Source organism: Eurosta solidaginis, chromosome 1 (genome assembly GCF_040869045.1).
Source record: "Eurosta solidaginis isolate ZX-2024a chromosome 1, ASM4086904v1, whole genome shotgun sequence".
Classification (NCBI taxonomy): Eukaryota; Metazoa; Arthropoda; class Insecta; order Diptera; family Tephritidae; genus Eurosta; species Eurosta solidaginis.
In genome coordinates, this window is record NC_090319.1 from 179,817,246 (window position 1) to 179,826,134 (window position 8,889).

The 8,889-nt window shown below is 40.2% G+C and overlaps 1 pseudogene; it reads right to left on the reverse strand.

The window, feature by feature from the left end:
• Window positions 1-5,733: 5,733 nt before the first annotated feature.
• On the reverse strand, window positions 5,734-6,537 carry LOC137238875 (protein YIPF1-like; annotated as a pseudogene).
• Between the last annotated feature and the right edge of the window lie 2,352 nt (window positions 6,538-8,889).

The following is an 8,889-nucleotide window of genomic DNA, read 5'->3' on the forward strand; positions in this document are numbered from 1 at the left end:
TTGTGAAGATTTATTTGAAAAATCTACGCAAAGGCACGAAGATGGGAAATATATAGTGTCCCTCCCCTTCAAACAAGAATTTCCTGCAGCTATATGCTTAGGCTCTTCTCTTAAAAGAGCGTGCTCTCAATTCTTCCGAAATGAGACAAGGCTTGCAAAAAATCTTGAGTTGCAAAAAGAGTACACAAGGGTTCTAAGCGAATATAAGACATTGGGTCATATGTCAAAAATTGGTAGGAGCATATCAGCAGACGCAATCGACAACTATTTCCTACCCCACCACGCTGTCATAAAAGCCGAAAGTACCTCCACGAAGGTCCGTGTTGTCTTCAATGCCTCGAGCCCGACGGCTAATGGTAAAAGCTTAAATGACATTTTACTCCCGGGTCCGGTACTTCAGGCAAATCTTCCAATACTTATTCTACGCTGGAGATTATATCGATACGTGTTTAACTCAGACGTCGAGAAAATGTATCGACAAATATGGGTGAACAAAGATCATACCAAGTATCAGCGTATAGTCTTTCGTGCCAGCCCAAAAGAACCTCTTAATCTATATGAGTTAAAAACGGTTACATTCGGTATAAACTGTGCACCTTATCTCGCGATACGCACATTGCTACAATTAGCTGACGATGTCGAAAGCTCTCTCCCTGTGGCCTCCAACATTCTGCGAAAATGTATGTATGTGGACGACGTGTTAGCGGGAGGGCACACAATCGAAACAACCATAAAGGCAAGAGACGAAATCACGAAAGCTCTACATTCAGCAGGATTTCCTTTACGAAAATGGACTTCCAACTGTGAAGAAATTCTTAAGGACATCCCTAAGCAACATCTACTCAGTGAGAACTTTTTGGCATTCGAAGATACCAGCACAGTAAAAGCTCTTGGAATACGATGGAACGCGCATAGCGACTTATTTTACTTTACCGCAAGGCCATTGGAAACAGACCAGGAACTTACAAAAAGGGAAGTACTATCAGCCATAGCCAAACTATTCGACCCACTAGGATGGCTCGCGCCAATAGTAATCGTAGCCAAAATACTTATGCAAAGTATTTGGTTGGAAGGTGCGGGTTGGGACGTGGTAGTTTCCACTACAACGCTGGAACGCTGGAAGAACTTTACTCAACACTACCATGAAATAGACAATATCAAGATTCCACATTGGGTATATTTTTCGCCGGGAGACAGCATCGAACTCCACGGTTTCTGTGATGCGTCTGAAAAAGCCTACGCAGCCACGGCGTACCTCAGGGTCAAGAAAGATGGCCAAGTTTTTTTTTAACTTGCTTCTAGCAAAAACCAAGGTAGCCCCTGTAAAAACGGTATCACTCCCAAGGTTGGAACTCTGTGGAGCTGTACTTTTGGCAGAAATGATGATTTCAGTCATCAACAACCTCAACATAGGGTAGGTGGAAACGTATTTATGGACTGATTCAACAATCGTTTTGGGGAGGATTCGAAAGCCGCCATGTTCATGGTCTACATTCGTCGCCCATCGCATAACAAAAATAGTCGAAATAGTGGGAAATACAAATTGTCTGCATGTGGAGTCAGCTGCCAACCCAGCTGACTTAGCCAGCAGAGGGTTACCAGCGTATGAACTGATAAAAAATTCGTTGTGGTGGCAGGGGCCCTCTTGGCTACAAGAGGACGAATCCCATTGGCCTATACAAGAGGGCAACTACGACACAACAATAGAGAAAAAAAAGATTCAAGCTCACACGATAGCCAGAACTGACAATAGAACAGACATTCTCGATAGGTTTTCAGATTTGCCCAGAGCGTTAAGAGTACTCTCTTATGTGAGGAGATTTATCCAAAGGACTCATCCAAAAACAAAAACCTCGTTCCATTTTAAATCTCTGTTAATTTCCCCAGAAGAAATCGAAACAATTACCTAATGCTTGATACATATCCAACAGAAATATTACTATGGGAAGGAATTTTCGAAATTAAAATCACAGGAGTTAATAGAAACGAAAAGTAAACTGTTACCCCTTGACCCCTTTCTGGATAAGGATGATCTCATAAGAGTAGGCGGTCGTCTTGGCGCTTCGCAAGATATGCCATTCAAAGAACGTCACCCTATAGTGCTGCCCTATGGCAGCCAGTTCTCCCGCCTTCTCGTCAAATTCATTCATCAGGTGGCACTCCATGGGGAAAACCAGTTAATGCTGCGTCTCATTCGCACACAATGCTGGATCCCCAAAGCCAAGAACCTGATCAGAACCGTCGTACATAACTGCAAAACTTGCACCATCTATAAAAAACGGGTTCAAACACAACTTATGGGAATATTACCAAAGGAACGCACCAGCTTCTCTCGTGCCTTCACGAATACAGGTGTCGATTTTACCGGTCCCTTTGAAGTCAAAAGTTATTGCGGCCGAGGATGCCGGATCTCAAAAGGTTACGTCTGCATTTTCATCTGTTTTGCGACCAAAGCGATTCACTTGGAAGCTACCACAGATCTTAGTACCCCTACGTTTTTAGCTGCCCTTGACAGATTTATCGGCAGGCGAGGATGTCCGAAAAATATTTACTCCAACAATGGCACTAACTTTGTCGGAGCTGCTCGGTCGTTGCGATCCGAATTTAAGGCGCTTATCACAGAAACGAGGGATAGAACTATAACTAGGTATAGCCATCAAACGCTTTCGTGGCACTTCATTCCTCCTGCCTCACCACACATGGGAGGATTGTGGGAGGCAGGAGTAAAAAGTTTTAAAACCCATTTTAAGAAAATGGCAACGGGGCACAAGTTCACCTACGAAGAGCTTACTACCCTACTGTGCCGAATTGAGGCATGCCTCAACTCCCGCCCAATTAGCCCATCCTCAAACGAACCCACTGACCTAGAGCCTCTAACCCCAGGTCACTTCCTAGTAGGGGGCCATCTGTTAGCTACGCCGGAACTTTGTTCCAACGAGAATCCTGCCTCCGTAGTAAACCGGTGGCAGAAACTTAAAGTTTTACACCAACACTTCTTCAAGCGTTGGAAAAATGAATATCTTTTTGAGCTACAGAAGCGCAATAAATGGAAATATCCCAAGACAAATATAAAAACTGGGGATCTTGTAGTAATAAAAGAGGACAATCTACCTCCTAACGAATGGCGATTAGGCCGAATAGCCAACCTCCACCCTGGTCCCGATGGCCGGGTCAGAGTTGTCGACATCACAACTGAAAGGGGCCACGACCAAGTTGGTTTTACCTCCATCGGATAACGCGGAGAAGCCAGGAGAAACCGCGCCACCGCTCTCATTCCCACCTAACGCGGCCCTTTAGGGATCCAACGAAGAAGGAAAAACCAATCTGCCACTGCAAATACTCGTTAATATATCCTTTTAGTTTTGTTTGCCCGACATAGATGAGCAGAACTGCGTTTTAGTCACTATGAACCAATATCTTATTTGACGTTTTTCAGCGTGGAAAGTTTCATTTGAATGGAAAATTTGTTGAAATTTTCTAAGGAATATGCGAAAAATACGTCATCAAAAGCATAACTTAAATTTTTAAATCAACGAATATTTTTCTTAAAATATCACACCCAAAACTAAATTAATGTCTTCGTGACAACAAACACGAAACCATAATAGGCCTAATGTAGGTACCTAATATGTATTAATGTTTTGAAACAACAAACCGATGATAGTACTTGGTTTATTTTCTTTTTTATAAGCTTTTATGTAGTTTCACTTTTGTTGTCTGTAATGGAATCTTGCAAGTTAAATTTGATACACTTCCCGGTGTCCGATTGAGCTGAAATTTTGCACACATGTATAACTCCGATGACAATTCAATATTACTTTGTTAGAATTCGATAAATTAATCGATAACACAGTTATCGGTAAAGATTTGTATTTACTTTGGCATAACAGCCTAAGTCGCATACAAACCCACCGGTACCTATCCGTGGATTGTGATATTTGGACGTGGTGAATCACGCGTTTCACGCGTGGTGAATCTCAACCCTTGCGAAAAGCGGAGACACAACCCTCTGTTTTATTTCTGTGTATAACCAACATAGCTGAATTTTTAAGCCTGTTTAACTCTGTAATCTTTTCTGTAATTTATTTTGCTTTTGGAAAAATTACCTATTTGAAAAAAGCTGGCTGAAAAATATTGGCATAACAGCTTAAGTTAAATCAAGAATGGAAAAACTTTGAAAATTTGAGCAGATGTGGCAATTTCGCCTGTCCGTTGAACGAAATATTGACAATCTATTGATCATCGCTAGGAAATTAGCGACATTCCATCAACTTAGCAGCACTTTAGCAATACTACTGTTATTATTTGGCCGCTCAAACACACCCATATTAATTGTGCATTAAATTTAAAATATACAACTCAAAAATGACTCCGGTTGTTATGTCCGCAGCATTTATTTGGTGCAAATACAACATAATAATTTACACGGCCAAAGCCATAATAATTTGCACGGGTCATCAATTCTTTCTCTGATTCAAAAGCTGAACTACCAGCGCTACCGCCATCAGCTCAGTGTCATCATTGCCAGTAGCGCCAATAACACCAAACTCGTGCCTGACATACAAAAGTCGTTTCACTCAATAGCGCAAGTGAAATGTACTACGCACTCACTACTAAGTAGCGTCAAAAATTCGATTGGAGTCATTTCGTCAATGAGCTACCATTGAGCTGGCACCGCATTGGCGCTGGCGCCATGCAATTTACATCACTAAAATTGCACGAATGTCCAGGCTCATGACTTTGTTAATCCAGATGGTGAAAACGAAGACTCAAAGGAATGCAACCTTGCAAACAACAGCCGTCATTTTCAAAGTGTAAAAATTCTGTGATACAACGAACGCTAACGCCGTTAGGCTGTTATCGGTAAGTGTTGCATACTTTTCTGCGCACTTGATTTTGTTTTACAGATTTTTGGCGATGGAATTTTAGCTAAGCGAAAGTAGGAATTTTATTTTAAAACAGATTTAACCCACAGATGAGAGATCTGCAATAAGTAGTTGTAAACTGAACGCGGCATAGGCAAAGTTAAGTTATTTAACACTGTTTGACACAAATTTATATGCGCTCTCTGTCAAGAATAAACTTAGTCACATTTTATTTCGATTATGAATATGCCCCAATATATTCGGATTATGATATAATAAAATTAAAGAAAAAAATAAAATTAAAGAAAAAAAACTTTTTTAAAAATAAGCTTTTATTATTGGTTAATAAAATTAACTAAAAAGTAAGTTTATGCATTAAAAGAAATGGATAGAATGAGAAACGTTACAAATAACTAAGTAAATATTACGTAACTAATTTAAACAATATTTTACCCTACTAAAAATTTAAAAAAATTCCTATTTAAATTAAATTTAAGAAAAAGGCTTTTCTAAGAATAAGCTTCTATTACTTGTTAATAAAACGAACTAAAAAGTAAAAAATAAAATTAAAGAAAAAAACTTTTTTAAAAATAAGCTTTTATTATTGGTTAATAAAATTAACTAAAAAGTAAACAATAAATTGACTCTAAAGAAATATAACACTTTATAAGTTCATTGTAAGCTTTAACGATAATTAGGCTTTTTTGTCTGCGACAAAAGAATTCTATATTGTACATAATTATATATTTTTAACATTAAAACTTTACACCTAAATTATTAAACCTTACAGTTTATATCACAGTCCTAATTGACAATTAAATACAAACATTTTAATACCATCAGCTATTGTGGCATAAGTATAGTGCACTCATATGTAAGTATTTGCCATGCCAATTATGAGAAATAAAGATAATTTAGAATTGCGCAGAGCAGGTGTAAGTACGATAATTAAGACAGAGCCAGAGAGTAGAGCCGCGGTAATAACAAGTAGCCATTGTAGTAAGCCTATCTGTATGACCCAAAGCATGGATACGGGTATATATATATATATACATATATATATATTGAGTGAATAACCATAGAAGCACATTAGGGACAATAGAGAGGGGGAGTAGTCGGCACTTTAAGTTTCCACATCATCAGTAATTGGTTTCAAGCTATACTTGAGTACAGACCATAACGCCATTGGAAAAAGATTGGCATAGTTGGAAATACCAGTAGCAGCATAAGATACCAAATGAAAATTATAACGCCAATGAGAGTTATCCTTGGCGTGGTGCAAATAGGGGCCATACAAATCGGGATTGTGTCCAATACGCAAACGCAAATAATTTGCACCAGCACGTTTCTGTATCATTGAATTCGCAATACGTTCCAATACAACAAAAGCGTCTACATGAAGGAATTGCTGGTAATATTCCATCGTAAGGATACCTGGTTGCACCATCAACAGCCTGCATATCTACCCAAACCAAAATCACCCAATATACCAGCAGAGTTGGACATATCATACCTTTAATCGTTGACGCATTATTACCAAAGCCTCCACCACTTGCAGCGCCAGACGAATGGCTTGGAGAATTTACTTTATTTGTGCTGGTGGACTGCTTACACTATTGGCACTGTTGTAATCGGGAAATTGGCGTAACTCATTGGAGCCACTTGACTGCATATTTTATATTTAAAAACTATAGACAACTTACTAATATGCGCACTTTTCATCGTTATGAACTTTAATGCTTTCCTTTTTCAAATTTCATGCACATTTTTTTTTGCAAATATAAAATGCATTTATTAACTTTAATATGTACTTTTAATAAACTCCTAACCACGGACGTTTAGCTTAACTGCATTGATACATGCCAAAAATTGTTCTGTTCAATCATCGCTGGATTCAACATTTTCTGTTTGTTGGGTGACTCTTCATCGTCGTTTCTCCTCCGCGCCAGACGTACACGCACGCGAACTGGAGTGGAGCGAATACCCTTTGACCAGATGTGCTTATTCAGGCGTGTGTCTATTCTCCCATCATTGGTACCCATTTCTTTCTCTGGAAACTTGCGTATTTCTTTGATAGCGCGTGGTGCGCGCTTCTTGAAGCCAATATTATGCACACGTTTGGACAAATGTATTGTACGTTCACGTTTAACTACCTCATTGATGGCAGATTTATTATGGTTTTCTACTTTTTTTGTTTTCGCCATATTTTTGACTGAATGTTGCCTGCTAACAAAATCCTATAGGAAATGAGAACCTGACGTATAGACATCTTAGTAATATGCGTAAATACTTTATTTTTTCACGACACGTAAATTTCAAACAGCAGCTTTTGTGGGTTTGGATTTTTTGTGATCAGCAAGCACGTTTTAGAATATGTCGATCTGTCAGCTGCTCTAGGATGTTGCAAGCGCGCCGTCTATTGGCACTTTAAGACAATCACATATCCGTCATTTTAATACACGGGCACTCAAACTGCTGAATTTAATTTAGGCCATAGTCACATTTGCTATCGCATGATGTATTATCTATAACAAAATTAACGAGCGAAAATTTTCGACGCCCGAGACAAATCGTCAAATCTCTCGTCACCCGACCTCAGTAAAAAAAACCGACTCAAATCATTTTGTTTTTTAAGAGTTATAACCAAAACCTTTTCAGGAGAAATGGGTCGGTTCCGCGCATTAAAACAGCATGCTGAGGTTCATCAAGCCTGAACAAAAAGTGCCATCTCTGTGAAAAAAAACACCCTATACGTCTGTGCCCCATATACCGCGCCAAGAAACCAGAGGAACGACTCCGCGAAGCCCTAAAAGGGTCATTCTGTGGAAATTGCCTGGCCATGGACCATTTCACTAGGGAATGCACAAGTCAAGGGAGATGCCGTCAATGCGGCAAGAAGCACCACTCAACTCTCCACCTAGAGGACGACAACGAAGAATTAAGCCTTCTTTGGGAAGCACGCAGCAAACCTTGGAGCACGCAAGTAGCTGAAGAAGAAGACGACGACTTTATCTCTTTATACGCCTCGGAGATTGGAACGGAGACCAGGCCTCTTCGTCCTGAATCCCAAACAAATTACGACGTATTTCGGTCCGGAGCGGAGACACGGGTTCTCCGACCCCGCTTACAACACGAACGCCAACATCCTACCCGACAAAATAAAGTCACCAAGGGCGGAGTGGAGTCAAGGACTCTCCACCTGCATCGACAGCGACATGGGAAGGATATAAGTAATTCACGCCGGCCTCATAAGCCGACAAACTTTCGCAATGGTCTAATAGGACAAGACGCAGCTAGTCAACCAACATTGCGGCTAACTCTCGCGATTGCACCCACCGCAGTGGTAAGAGTAGAAGCCATGGGACGTCTCCACCCTGTCAGAGCCCTCATTGACGCCTGCTCACCACATACAATCATGTCATCCGATTTGGCATATGAATTAGGATTAACCCCGTCCAGGATCAGTGAGCAAGATAGCTGTACTCTGCGTCTAAGAGGGAAGTATGGCGAAAGTAAACGTATATCCACATACGCTACCCTAATCCCATATTATCAGAGGGTGTCGCCAGGGGGCAATCTGGACTCGTCGATAGCCAGCAGCTACACCCACATTCGACTGGCAGACCCTCAATTTTAATGGTCGACGCCCATCCGTTTAGTTCTTGGAGCGGACATCTACGGAGAAATCTTGTTACCTGGCCTCCTACCGAACACATTCGGACCTCTTCTAGCTCAAAGCACGATATTTGGGTGGGTACTCTCCGGAGTCACCAATGTCTAAACTTTTTAACATTAAACTTAAGGTTTTACAAATCATTTCTTTTCTTTCAAATAATGAATATTATATGAGGCGCCTAAATGCAAAACCTCCTATTTTGAATTTTTGAATTAATATTTAAATTGTGACAATATTGCATCGCCTCTACCACATTCTTTTTTTTCGATAGATATATTGGACAGTGCAATTGAATTTAATCCACGTATGTTTTCTTATATTCTAGTTTACAACATTTACAGCTTTCGA